The sequence below is a fragment of the Bombina bombina genome, chromosome 3 (genome assembly GCF_027579735.1).
Source record: "Bombina bombina isolate aBomBom1 chromosome 3, aBomBom1.pri, whole genome shotgun sequence".
In the NCBI taxonomy this organism is placed as follows: Eukaryota; Metazoa; Chordata; class Amphibia; order Anura; family Bombinatoridae; genus Bombina; species Bombina bombina.
The window spans coordinates 90058420-90074343 of record NC_069501.1 but is presented as its reverse complement, the minus strand read 5'-3'; positions in this window follow the sequence as shown (position 1 = coordinate 90074343).

The window sequence follows — 15924 nt, the reverse complement described above, 5'->3', positions numbered from 1 at the left end:
CATCCTTTCAGGTTTGGAGAAGTATTTGAGATGAATTGTTAAGAAATAAAAATATTCTTTATTGGTACATAAATTAAAATGGGTAAAAACACACAATTAATAATTCGGTTGCTACTATGTCATGGAGATCAATATTGGATGACCATTAGGCTAAAGGTGCTGACAGTCTAAATATATGAGATTGAATTCACAATATAGTATACAAGGGTGGTAGGGTTACCAAAGATCGGCTGTAACTATTGCACAGGTAATATGCCACTATCGATAATAATATGGAGTTCTGTGACTATTGTCATTCATAAGTCCCTAACATAGTGAGGACAGATATCTAAGCCACAGATTATCTACATGGAAGCCTGTGATGTCTCGTTCACAAAATTGTATATAAACCTCTAATAACTTGTGTGGTATAATTGGGAGTCAGTGAATATATATATATATATATACTGCTGGTGAGCAGTTGCTAGAGTACCACCGGTGGTCTAGGTATACCAAAGTAATAAATCAGAATATCACAATGTGATTTCATGTATTGGCCTATGTGATTCCAAATGTATAAATAAATTGATGCTCTTAAGTAAGCAAGGTATAGAATCCTCAAAGATACATTTTTGATATATTGCTGTGTGAGGCACACTGTGTGGGCTCAAATATGCACTGTATAAGTAAAAATGGATCCTGTAGGAACAGAAAAAGAGGGGCTCCACCTAGGACAATATTGTCTGTACAAAAAGACACACAGAGCAATGAGAAACCCCTAAAGGTGACTGCTCACAATAGCAGCGGCACAACTGGAGTGCCGAACACAGCAGATCGGGACCAACAGAGTTGCCCGATAGACTCACACACACGCCACAGGGCCGGTCATGTGGTAACAATGTGCCAATCCAAACGACAGGATAACTCAATGGAAAGCCGATCACCAATAGGCCAGGGAGGTGTGTATAGAGGCGTCTTGACACACTCGATAGGGATTGGTCAGCTCAAACAGGAGACAAAGCATAAATGGCAATAGAGCAAGCTTAATAAAAAATGACTAGTTTATTTAAAAGTTCACTTAAAAACACAGCAACGCGTTTCTCAGCAAAAAATATATGCCGTTTCATCAAGCTGTCACAGCCATTCATGCTTTGTCTCCTGTGTGAGCTGACCAATCCCTATCAAGTGTGTCAAGACGCCTCTATACACACCTCCCTGGCCTATTGGTGATTGGCTTTCCATCATATGATCCTGCCATTTGGATTGGCGCATTGTTACCACGTGACCGGCCCTGTGGCGTGTGTGTGAGTCTATCGGGCAACTCTATTGGTCCCAATCAGCTGTTCGGCACTTCCGGTTGTGCCGCTGCTCTTGTGAGTAGTCACCCTTAGGGGTTTCTCATTGCTCTGTGTGTCTTTCTGTACAGACAATATTGTCCTATGTGGCGCCTCTCTTTTTCTGTTCCTACAGGATCCATTTCTACATTCCGTTATATGAAGACTGCTGCCTTTCTTCCTTTTGGAGAATCTCTTCCTTTTACACAAGCCGCCGCTCCCGGACCCCGCTGCAACCTATATTAAACTTATTAACCCCTAATCTGCCCCCCCTACACCGTCGCCACCTATAATAAATTTATTAACCCCTATCCTGCCCCCCCTACACCGCCGCCACTGTAATAAATTTATTAACCCCTAAACCTAAGTCTAACACTAACCCTAACACCCCCCCCTAACTTAAATATTAATTAAATAAATCTAAATAATATTTCTATTATTAACTAAATTAATCCTATTTAAAACTAAATACTTACCTTTAAAATAAACCCTAATATAGCTACAATATAAATAATAATTATATTGTAGCTATCTTAGGATTTATTTTTATTTTGCAGGTAACTTTCAATTTATTTTAACTAGGTACAATAGCTATTAAATAGTTAACTATTTAATAGCTACCTAGCTAAAATAAAAAGAAATTTACCTGTAAAATAAAAACTAACCTAAGTTACAATTACACCTAACACTACACTATACTTTAATAAATTATTCCTATTTAAAACTAAATACTTACCTGTAAAATAAACCCTAAGATAGCTACAATGTAATTAATAATTACATTGTAGCTATTTTAGGATTTATATTTATTTTACAGGTAACTTTGTATTTATTTTAGCTAGTTAGAATAATTATTAAATAGTTATTAACTATTTAATAACTACCTAGCTAAAAGAAATACAAAATTACCTGTAAAATAAATCCTAACCTAAGTTACAATTAAACCTAACACTACACTATCATTACATTAATTAAATAAATTAACTACAAATAACTACAATTAAATACAATTACATAAACTAACTAAAGTACAAAAAATAAAAAAGCTAAGTTACAAAAAATAAAAAAAATAAGTTACAAACATTTAAAAAATATTACAACAATTTTAAGCTAATTACACCTAATCTAAGCCCCCTAATAAAATAACAAAGCCCCCCAAAATAAAAAAAATTCCCTACCCTATTCTACATTAAACAAGTTCAAAGCTCTTTTACCTTACCAGCCCTTAAAAGGGCCTTTTGTACAATGAAATTATTAATTACATTGTAGCTATCTTAGGGTTTATTTTACAGGTAAGTATTTAGTTTTAAATAGAAATAATTTATTAAAGTATAGTGTAGTGTTAGGTGTAATTGTAACTTAGGTTAGGATTTATTTTACAGGTAAATTTCAGTTTATTTTAGCTAGGTAAGCTATTAAATAGTTAATAACTATTTAATAGCTATTGTACCTAGTTAAAATAAATTGAAATTTGCTTGTAAAATAAAAATAAATCCTTAAATAGCTACAATATAATTATTATTTATATTGTAGCTATATTAGGGTTTATTTTAAAGGTAAGTATTTAGTTTTAAATAGGATTAATTTAGTTAATAATAGAAATATTATTTAGATTTATTTAATTAATATTTAAGTTAGGGGGGTGTTAGGGTTAGGGTTAGACTTAGGTTTAGGGGTTAATAAATTTTTTACAGTGGCGGCGGTGTAAGGGGGGCAGGATAGGGGTTAATAAATGTATTATAGGTGTAGGGGGGCAGATTAGGGGTTAATAAGTTTAATATAGGTTGCGGCGGGGTCCGGGAGCGGCGGTATAGGGGTTAAACTATTTATTTAGTTGTGGCGAGGTCCGGGATCGGCAGGATAGGTGTTAATAACTTTATTACAGAGGGCGGCGGTATAGGGGGGGACAGGATAGGGGTTAATAGCATAATGTAGGTGGCGGCGGTGTCCGGGAGCGGCGGTTTAGGGGTTAATATGTATAGAGTAGCTTGCGGTGGGCTCCGGGAGCGGCGGTTTAGGGGTTATTACATTTATTATAGTTGCGGCGGGGTCAGGGAGTGGCGGTTTAGGGGTTAATATGTATAGAGTAGCTTGCGGTGGGCTCCGGGAGCGGCGGTTTAGGGGGTAATAACTTTATTTAGTTGCGGCGGTGTAGGGGGGGACAGCTTAGGGGTGTTTAGACTTGGGGTACATGTTAGGGTGTTAGGTGTAGACATCTCCCATAGAAATCAATGGGATGTCTGACAGCAGCGAACTTGTACTTTCGCTATGGTCAGACTCCCATTGATTCCTATGGGATCCGCCGCCTTCAAGGCGGCGGATTGAAAACCAGGTACGCTGGGCCGGAAAAGTGCTGAGTGTACCTGCTAGTTTTTTGATAACTAGCAAAAGTAGTCAGATTGTGCCGCACTTGTGTGCGGAATATCTGGAGTGACGTAAGAATCGATCTGTGTCGGACTGAGTCCGGCGGATCGAAGCTTACGTCACTAAATTCTACTTTTGCCGGTCTCTAGCCTTTGATAACTAAGGCGAATCAGCCTCGCCACAAATACGCTGTGGAATTCCAGCGTATTTGAGGTTGACGGCTTGATAACTACCCCCCTACCTATCTGTAGATTAACTACTCAATTCATTAACATAAGAGGTCATGCATATCAACTAGTTACTGAGACCCACAGATTAGCAGGTAAATACTTATATATATAATACAATTCTATATATACCTGTGCAATAGTTACAGCTGATCTTTGGTAACCCTACCACCCTGGTATATACTACATTGTGAATTCAATCTCATATATTGAGACTGTCAGCACCTTTAGCCTAATGGTCATTCAATATTGATCTCCATGACATAGTAGCAACCGAGTTTTTAAAGGGACACTGAACCCAAAAAAAATATTTTGTGATTCAGATAGAGCATGCAATTTTAAGCAACTTTCTAATTTACTCTTATTATCAATGTTTCTTCGTTCTCTTGCTATCTTTATTATAAAAAAGAAGGCACCTAAGCTTTTTTCTTGGTTCAGGACTCTGGACAGCAGTTTTTGATTGGTGGATGAATTTATCCACCAATCAACAAGGACAACCTAGGTTGTTCACCAAAAATGGGCCGGCATCTAAACTTACATTCTTGCATTTCAAATAAAGATTCCAAGAGAATGAAGAAAAATTGATAATAGGAGTAAATTAGAAAGTTGCTTAAAATTTCATGCTCTATCTGAATCACAAAAGAAAAAATTTGGGTTCAGTGTCCCTTTAATTGTGTGTTTTGACCCATTTTAATTTATGTCCTAATAAAGAATATTTTTATTTCTTAACAATTCATCTCAAATACTTCTCCAAACCTGAAGGAATGAGTGCTGTTGTATGTATCCTGTCAAGCTTTATGTTGGAATTGTAAATACATACGGCTAGATTACGAGTTGTGCGTTAGGGTAAAAAAGCAGCGTTAAGAGGTCCCGCTGGTATTACGAGTCTTGAAGGTTTAGGGGCACCGCACACTTCTTTGGCCTTACCGCAAAACGACTTACGTAAACTTTGTAAAGTCTTTTTTCTATGGGACTTCCATAGCGCCGGTATTACGAGTCTGTCCTGGGAGGCCAAAAAGTGAGCAGTACACCTTACCCTGTCAAGATCCCCAACGCATTTAAAAGTCAGTAGTTAAGAGTTTTATGGTACAACGCCGTAACATAAAACTCATAACTAAAGTGCTAAAAAGTACACTAACACCCATAAACTACCTATTAACCCCTAAACCGAGGCCCTCCCGCATCGCAATCACTATAATAAAATTTTTAACCCCTAATCTGCCGCTCCGGACACCACCGCCACCTATATTATATTTATTAACCCCTAATCTGCCGCCCCCAATGTCGCTGCAACCTACCTACACTTTTTAACCCCTAATCTGCTGCCCCAACGTTGCCGCCACTATAATAAACATATTAACCCCTAAACCGCCACACTCCCGTCTCGCAAACATTAGTTAAATATTATTAACCCCTAATCTGCCGTCCCTAACATCACCGCCACCTACCTACATTTATTAACCCCTAATCTGCCACCCTCAACGTCGCCGCCACTATATTAAAGTTATTAACCCCTAAACCTAAGTCTAACCCTAACACCCATTAACTTAAATATAATTTAAATAAATCTAAATAAATATTCCTATCATTAACTAAATTATTCCTGTTTAAAACTAAATACTTACTTATGAAATAAACCCTAAGCTAGCTACAATATAACTAATAGTTACATTGTAGCTAGCTTAGGGTTTATTTTTATTTTACAGGCAAGTTTGTATTTATTTTAACTAGGTAGAATAGTTATTAAATAGTTATTAACTATTTAATAACTACCTAGTTAAAATAAAGACAAATTTACCTGTAAAATAAAACCTAACCTAAGTTACACTAACACCTAACACTACAATATAATTAAATAAATTAACTAAATTAAATACAATTACCTTAATTAAATTAAATTAGCTAAAGTACAAAAAAACACTAAATTACAGAAAATAATAAACAAATTACAGATATTTAAACTAATTACACCTTTAGTACCTGTAAAAAAATATACAAACACCCTCCCAACAGTAAAACCCACCACCCACACAACCAACCCCCCAAATAAAATACTATCTAAAAAAACTAAGCTCCCCATTGCCCTGAAAAGGGCATTTGAATGGGCATTGCCCTTAAAAGGGCAGTTAGCTCTTTTGCTGCCAAACCCTAACCTAAAAAGAAAACCCACCCAATACACCCTTAAAAAAACCTAACACTAACCCCCTGAAGATCGACTTACCGGGAGACGTCTTCATCCAAGCCGGGCCGAAGTCCTCAACGAAGCCGGGAGAAGTCTTCATCCAAGCAGGGTGAAGTGGTCCTCCAGACAGGCAGAAGTCTTCATCCAGACGGCATCTTCTATCTTTATCCATACGGCGCGGAGCGGGTCCATCTTCAAGACATCTGACGCGGAGCATCCTCTTCATCCGGAGTCTTCTTACTGAATAAAGGTACATTTAAGTGACGTCATCCAAGATGGCGTCCCTTAGATTCCGATTGGATTGAGCTTGCATTCTATTGGCTGATTGGAACAACCAATAGAATGCAAGCTCAATCCTATTGGCTGATTGGATCAGCCAATAGGATTGGACTTCAATCCTATTGGCTGATTGCATCAGCCAATAGGATTTTTCCTACCTTAATTCCGGTTGGCTGATAGAATTCTATCAGCCAATCGGAATTAAGGTAGAAAAAATCCTTGGATCTTGGTACCTTCATTCAGTAATAAGACTCCGGATGAAGAGGATGCTCCGCGTCGGATGTCTTGAAGATGGTCCCGCTCCGCGCCGGATGGATGAAGATAGAAAATGCCATCTGGATGAAGACTTCTACCCGTCTGGAGGACCACTTCGCCCGGCTTGGAGGAAGACTTCTGCCGGCTTCGTTGAGGACTTCGGCCCAGCTTGGATAAAGATGTCTCCCGGTAAGTCGATCTTCAGGGGGTTAATGTTAGGTTTTTTTAAGGGTGTATTGGGTGGGTTTTATTTTTAGGTTAGGGTTTGGGTGGCAAAAGAGCTAACTGCCCTTTTAAGGGCAATACCCATCCAAATGCCCTTTTCAGGGCAATGGGGAGCTTAGGTTTTTTTAGATAGTATTTTATTTTGGGGTTTGGTTGTGTGGGTGGTGGGTTTTACTGTTGGGGGGGTTATTTGTATTTTTTTTTTACAGGTAAAAGAGCTGATTACTTTGGGGCAATGCCCCACAAAAAAAACATTTTAAGGGCTATTGGTAGTTTAGTTTAGGCTAGGGTTTTTTTTTTATTTTGGGGGGGGGGGCTTTTTTATTTTAATAGGGCTATTAGATTAGGTGTAATTAGTTTAAATATCTGTAATTTGTTTAATATTTTCTGTAATTTAGTATTTGTTTGTTTTTGTACTTTAGCTAATTTAATTTAATTTAGGTAATTGTATTTAATTTAGTTAATTTATTTAATTATATTGTAGTGTTAGGTGTTAGTGTAACTTAGGTTAGGTTTTATTTTACAGGTAAATGTGTCTTTATTTTAACTAGGTAGTTATTAAATAGTTAATATCTATTTAATAACTATTCTACCTAGTTAAAATAAATACAAACTTGCCTGTAAAATTAAAAATAAACCCTAAGCTAGATACAATGTAACTATTAGTTATATTGTAGCTAGCTAAGGGTTTATTTTATAGGTAAGTATTTAGTTTTAAATAGGAATAATTTAGTTAATGATAGGAATATTTATTTAGATTTATTTAAATTATATTTAAGTTAGTGGGTGTTAGGTTTAGGGTTAGACTTTGGTTTAGGGGTTAATAACTTTAATATAGTGGCGGCGACGTTGGGGAGGCAGATTAGGGGTTAATAAATGTAGGTAGGTGGCGGCGATGTTAGGAACGGCAGATTAGGCGTTAATAATATTTAACTAATGTTTGCGAGGCAGGAGTGCAGCAGTTTAGGGGTTAATATGTTTATTATAGTGGCGGCGACGTTGGGGGCGGCAGATTAGGGGTTAAAAAGTGTAGGTAGGTTGCAGCGACATCGGGGGCGGCAGATTAGGGGTTAATAAATATAATCTAGGTGTCGGCGATGTTTGGGGCAGCAGATTAGGGTTCATAACTATAATGTAGGTGGCGGCAGTGTCCAGAGCGGCAGATTAGGGGTTAATAATATAATGTAGGTGTCAGTGATGTCAGGGGCGGCAGATTAGGGGTTAATAATTGTAAGGTTAGGGGTGTTTAGACTCGGGGTTCATGTTAGGGTGTTAGGTGTAGACATAACTTTTATTTCCCCATAGGAATCAATGGGTCTGCGTTACTGAGTTTTACGCTGCTTTTTTGCAGGTGTTAGGCTTTTTCTCAGCCGGCTCTCCCCGTTGATTCCTATGGGGAAATCATACACGAGCATGTAAGACCAGCTCACCGCTGACTTAAGCAGCGCTGGTATTGGAGTGCGGTAATGAGCTAAATTTTGCTCAACGCTCACTTCTTGCCTTTTAACAACGGTTGCTGAAAACCCATAATACCAGCGCTGCAGGCAAGTGAGCGGTGAGGGAAAACTGCACGTTAGCACCGCATAGCCTCTAACGCAAAACTCGTAATCTAGGTGATAGTTTTTTTTATTTACCTATGAAAACTACATATATTTTTAAAGTACAAAAAAACAAGGCATTGATCTAGGCCCAGTTTGGTATATTTCATGCCACTATTTGGCCACCAAATACGATTATACAAAAAAACATTGTTAACTATTTTGCAAACCCTGGGTTTCTCACTTAAAATATTTACACAAAACTACTGAAGTCATAAGACAAGTGGTTGTAAAAATTTCTCTGGGATCCCCTTTGTTCAGAAATAGCAGACTTGCATGGGTTTACCATTGTTTTTTAGCAATTAGAAGTTCCCAGCTTAGGAGTAGTTAATCAGTTAGCTTAAACGGTTAATGTTTGCTCTAGTGTAGAGAGAACCCTCCCACATGACACCTCTCCTGATCCCTACTTGATCCCTCCCAAACATCTTTCTTCCCTCCTCTCCCCTCCACTGATCACCATCTTAGGTTAGTCTGTCAGTATGTGTTTTCAGGGCATTTAAAAAAAAATAAAAAAATATATATATATATATATATATACACATATGTATTTATTTATTAATTCATTTCTGTAGTGTAGGGGTCCCTCACACTCACACCTCCCTGATCCCCTCAAACAGGAACGAAAGGTAGATACTTTACATTACCTCTGTCTTGTATGTGTAATTAAAGGAATGCTAACGTCCAAAGAAAAATGTAATGATTCAGGCAGAGCATGTAATTTAAAAAAAAAAATCCAATTTACTTTGATTATCAAAATGTGCACGATCTTGTATGCACACATTCTGAGGCACCAGTTCCTACTAAGCATGTTTGAGAGTTCATTGTATATGTATATGCATTTTGTGATTGGCTGATGGCTATCACATGATACAGTTTTTTTGTTTTTAAAGCATTATATTGTAATGTATGCATCTCTCATTCACATTCAGATCCCTGCATAGCAACATAAACAGCTCTAAAGCTAAAATGTGCCGTAGGAAAATTATTTGCGGGAACTCACAGTACTAATGAGGCTTGTTATGTCATCTGGCCAGAGTAGAGAGCTTTAGATCAATGGGCCCTAAGATTTACTGCATTGTAATTTTATTATGCAACTCTATTGTATTTAATAGTCCTTTAGTCGTTCTTAGTATTCAAAAAAATATATCTCTGATCTATAGTGTGCCTTTGAAAGGTTTTTCTTGCTTAGGGGTGCCTTTGAAAGTAATGATTAAAGCCATACAAAACACATCACACAGGATTTCCTAAAGAATATATTCTACCAGTCAACCTTGTTACAGAGATAATAATTATAAAAAATTCAGCTGCCTTCATTACAGCCCATTAGCAGTAAAAATCCAAATTACTTCTGTAAACAAATGTACCCCTTCTCCTCTTGGTATAATTTGTTAAAACATTCTAAGTAATGCTCAGGAGTGCGCACTATATCCCAGCTGTGTTTTTAACAGAAGTAAATGGGCAAAATTAAATCAGAAAGCATTTCAGGTTTGGAGAGATTTACATCACAAATCAAGAAGAACACTTCAAGAAATGAGTTTATATTAGAAGTAGCCACAAGTAATTTTGTTTTTTACAAGGTGAATTTTAACAGTTCACATTCTCTAATTTGTGATCTGCTAAGTTACAAGGTTTTCTCCAATAATACAAAATACAAGTAAAACTGACTACACAGATTTCACATAAAACAACAATATATATATGAGTACTCCCCATTATCTCCGGTTGCTGTCTTCATAATGTAGCTGATGAAATGTTGCAAAAACCTACAAACCTCACTGTATAGGTTTGTCTTTGCCTAATTCATTTTACTGTAAGAAGATGAGAACACAAAGCTCTACAAATAGTAAATTGGGAATATTTCAATTTTTTTTGAGAGTTCTCATTTTTTTTAAAACTTGTGCAAAAGATTGTAATCACCAAGACAGAAAAACAAATGGTTAAATCCTATTAATGGCAATGAGAATCCTGTTATAAAAAAACACAAAAGTACAGTAACTAACAATTATAAAAATTAGAGTATGAAAAAAATTTAGAATTTGATTGCTATACTCCATCTCTAGATTTTGCTGTAGAGATTTGCATTTTTTTCACATTTCATGCAGATCTCGTTACTGATAGAGGATATCACGTATTGAACACATATACACTTGTCAATTTCTGTTTCGCCCTCTGCCGACAGACTTTACAAAAGCGATGAATATAGACCATATATACAACTATACCTCTATCTGTAGGCATTTCTGGGTGTATTGCACAAGTGCAGCACAATACAATACTCTAAAATAGGTCAGTTTGTGACTCTACCAAGTGCCATTAGGTGTTGAATTCTATAAGTGAAAATTAAAACCTGTTGAAAAGTATAAAGAAAATGGATTGTGATTGCTGAGAAAACTTTGTTTCCATGTTAAAAATAGACCTTTTTGGCTCAGACATCCTTTAACTTAATTGGTTTGAGACAAAAATAACTTTTTTCCCTATAAATTGTAATCAAGGCCATAGTTATGTACAAGCCACAGTGAAATAATAAAATCTGTTAACATATAAGAATATTTTCATGTTGCACTGTTATATCCCTTTAAATGATGAAAGGTAAAGACAAAAAGGTAAGATAAAAAGGCTTTTGTGTAAAGAGATAAGATAAAAAAGATCTGCTCTTTCTGCAAGCTCAGCCCATTTCAATGAGTTGTGTTCTCACTAAGCAAGACATTTAATACATGCAAGTTAACCTAAAATTGCAATTTCCTACTCATTTGTACTCAGCAGCTGATATTACAGGTACCTGGGAACACATTAAAGGGATATGAAACACTATTTTTTTTTTCTTTTATGATTCCGATAGAGCATGCAATTTTTAGCAACTTTCTAATTTACTCCTATTATCATTTTTTCTTCATTTAGCCACCAATCAGCAAGTGCTACCCAGGTTCTGAACCGAAAATGGTCCGGCTTCTAAGCTTATATCCCTGCTTTTTCAAATAAAGATACCAACAGAATTAAAGGGACACTGTACCCAAAAAAAAATCTTTTGTGATTCAGATTGCGCATGACATTTTAAGCAACTTTCTAATTTACTCCTATTATCAAATTTTCTTAATTCTCTTAGTATCTTTATTTAAAATGCAAGAATGTAAGTTTAGATGCCGGGCCCATTTTTGGTGAACAACCTGGGTTGTCCTTGCTGATTGGTGGATAAATTCATCCACCAATAAAAAAGTGCTGTCCAGAGTACTGAAACCAAAGAAAAGCTTAGATGCCTTCTTTTTCAAATAATGATAGCAAGAGAACGAAGAAAAATTGATAATAGGAGTAAATTAGAAAGTTGCTTAAAATTGCATGCTCTTTCTGAATTACAAAAGAAAATATTTGGGTACAGTGTCCCTTTAAGAAAAATTGATACTATGAGTAAATGGGAAAGTTGCTTAAAATTGCATGAAACATATTTACCAGTACACTGTTTCTTTAATATATGTAGTCTACTATCTTCACACCCACAGTTCTCTTGATCTGGTAAAGTGAGCTTAATTCATTATAATACCGTGAAACATTTAAGCCATTTATTGGATTTCAGTTATTGCATTCCCTTTAATTCTGGTTGAAGCAAATATATTTGTTGAGGTTTTCACATGCAGCATATCGAAACATTCGGCTAACCTTTACTACTCAGAAAATAACATCTTCATATATTCAGCTAATTAAGAAAATATCATTTGCTATATGATGTTTTTTTAGAGGAGATTCCCAAACCGTGTTAAATCACTCTATTAAACATTAATATGCCTCTGAGCAGGGAACAAATGAAGATGCCTCCCACACAGTAACAAAACTGTTTATCCTTTTATAATGTTACCCAACAGACATTCCATCCTCTGGCAGAGCTCAGTATTGGAGCTATGTTTTTTTTTATTGATGCAGCAAACGGCTACCAGGAGAGTATCCCCACAAATTCACACCCCCATACACATTTCAAGCTATAGCTTTATCTATTGGCAGAGATAAACTTAAAAAGCCTTCCCTGTGAAATCAAATAGCATCACTATATATTATAATAATGATGTGCCCTTTATTTTGCATGGCTTAAGTGCACTGTTGTTTATAAGCATCTAGCAGGAACAGGCAAACATTCATTTCCATGTGCACACGTAAGGCCATTCTAATTTATCTCCAGCTGTCAGTAAAAAAATATGTTTTATAATTTGCAGCTCTAAAAAGGCTACTGTGGAATAATTTGAACAGCATTTGAGATAAGTATTCAGGCTGATAACTTGCATCTGAACAGATTTATGTCCTTTACCTCTGCTTACTGCTGTGTGATTTAAGCAAAGCAAGTCACATCAATCCACATCTATAAATTTACCTTGTTGCTCTAATATGACAAAATTGCTGAGTGCATGGATAAAGAGACTTAAATTATTATATCTATAAACTAGTGCAAGCTACAGACAGCAAGAATATGTGTCATGGTGAGCGCATTGTATGCTCAGTGCTAACCTGGCTGTAGGGTAAAAAAAGTGTTTATATCTATATGGGCTCTGTTTCTGTGCATGCCTGTCAGAATAGTCAATTATTATTACAATTAAGTGCTTTGACTTGTTAATAATAATTATATATAAATATTATTTATAAAACTACTGAAGTGGTAAGAAATCGTTAATTGCACACACAAGCAAAAAGATTAACCAAAGCCTGCATACAAATCCCTATCTTAATAGACAGCTGCAGGGACAAAATTCAGTCACATTTTTGTGTGCACACACAAACAAGACACACATACACCACAGAACACATATACACACAAGCGCACACATACCCACAAACACACATACACACACAAACAAGACACACATACACCACAGAGCACACATACACACAAGCGCACACATACCCACAAACACACATACACACACAAACAAGACACACATACACCACAGAACACATATACACACAAGCGCACACATACCCACAAACACACATACACACACAAACAAGACACACATACACCACAGAACACACATACACATAAGCACACACATACACACTCACACACAAACAAGACACACATACACCACAGAACACATATACACACAAGTGCACACATACCCACAAACACACATACACACACAAACAAGACACACATAAACACACACACCACAGAACACACATAAACACAAGCACACACATACACACTCACACACAAACAATACACACATACACCACAGTACACACATACACACACACACACACACACACAAACAAGACACACATACACCACAGAACACACATACACACAAGCACACACATACACACTCACACACAAACAATACACACATACTCCACAGAACACACATACACACACACACAAACAAGACACACATACACCACAAAACACACATACACACAAACACACACATACCCACAAACACACATACACACAAACACACATACACACAAACAAACATACATACAGAAACAAAACACACATGCACACCACCGAACACACACATATACACACACATTTACACACACAAACAGAACACAGACACACACCACAGAACACACACACATACAAACACATACATATACAAACACTCACACACACATACATACACACAATACAACACACACCACAGAACACACATACACACATACACAAACACACACCACACATCACAACCCACGCACACACTGCAAAACACACACACACATACATACACAACACACACACACACCACACAACAAATACACCCCCCCCCCCCGCACACCGCTTTTTATCCTCTTGGCTCCCAGTAAAACACACACTACAGTGAACTGACCCCTCCTATTAACTTGACTGCCAGTAGACCACGCAAAGTAGTGTTTTTAATACCAACCATGGTTGCCAGTAAAAAAACAGAGCAGAGATCTTGTAAGTGTTCATCTCTCAGAAGGATACCGGCACCCTAAGTATTGTACCTATAACAACTATAGAGGTAAATGGCAGGAAAACATACTAAGTGAAGTGATACTCAGTGAATCTAGAAACATGATGAGGCCCCTCAGCAATGCGACAAGTGTGTATGAATCTAGAGCAGTATGTCTGCAACACACAATAACTAATAAGCAGTATTACAAGAATATTCCTTGTAGCTAATACATACCACTCAAGAGTTAATTGCACTATAAGTAAGGTTTTTGTGCTTGTCGGATTATTCTCGTATTACAAGTTGAAAGTAAACTGTTTTTAGTAACCTAAAGAACACAAAAAGCCGAAATTAAAATATCACATGCGTGTTCACGTATTCCCTCCGTAGAAGTCAATGGAGCAAAAAAAGTGGAAAAAACACCCCACTCCCACGCACACACAATCGCATATTCTCAAGTACGCTAACCCAACATGAAAATATGATTACTTCACATTCCAATGTTCTTCACATAGCAGAATAAGTTCTATATATTCAAATATATATATATATATTATTGCATTTTGGTACAATATATATCTATATATATATATATATATATATATATATATATAATATACATGATTATATATAGGTATAGATACAAACAGATATATATAAATATATATATATATATATATATATATATATATACAGGTATACCTCACTTTACAGCGCTTCACTTTACAGCGTTTCGCTAATACAGCGCTTTGTGGAGCTGAAGTTCATCCTCCAGTGATTTTGAAACAGTGCAGTAATCATCGTGAGATTGCGAGAAAAGTGACTGGCACCATTTTGTTATGATTAGTTCTCTCTGTTTACAGCATTACAGTGCAATCTGTGTTTCAGTGCTATAGTCTGGCAAATTTTACTACAGTAATTGTCACTATTTTACAGGTACAGTATTTATTGAATACAGTGCTGTGCTAGTGTTAAACTAAACGTAGCACTATTGCACCCCTAATATATGTTAGTTCAAACATGTTTTCAAGTTTTTAAACACACTGGCAAGTGAAAAGAAAGCTAAAACTGCCTTGTTTCACTTTAAGGCGGTTTTCACTTTACAGCGGGGCTCCGGTCCCTAACCCGCTGTATGAGTGGGGTATACCTGTATATATATATATATATATACAGGGAGTGCAGAATTATTAGGCAAATGAGTATTTTGACCACATCATCCTCTTTATGCATGTTGTCTTACTCCAAGCTGTATAGGCTCGAAAGCCTACTACCAATTAAGCATATTAGGTGATGTGCATCTCTGTAATGAGAAGGGGTGTGGTCTAATGACATCAACACCCTATTTCAGGTGTGCATAATTATTAGGCAACTTCCTTTCCTTTGGCAAAATGGGTCAAAAGAAGGACTTGACAGGCTCAGAAAAGTAAAAAATAGTGAGATATCTTGCAGAGGGATGCAGCACTCTTAAAATTGCAAAGCTTCTGAAGCGTGATCATCGAACAATCAAGCGTTTCATTCAAAATAGTCAACAGGGTCGCAAGAAGCGTGTGGAAAAACCAAGGCGCAAAATAACTGCCCATGAAC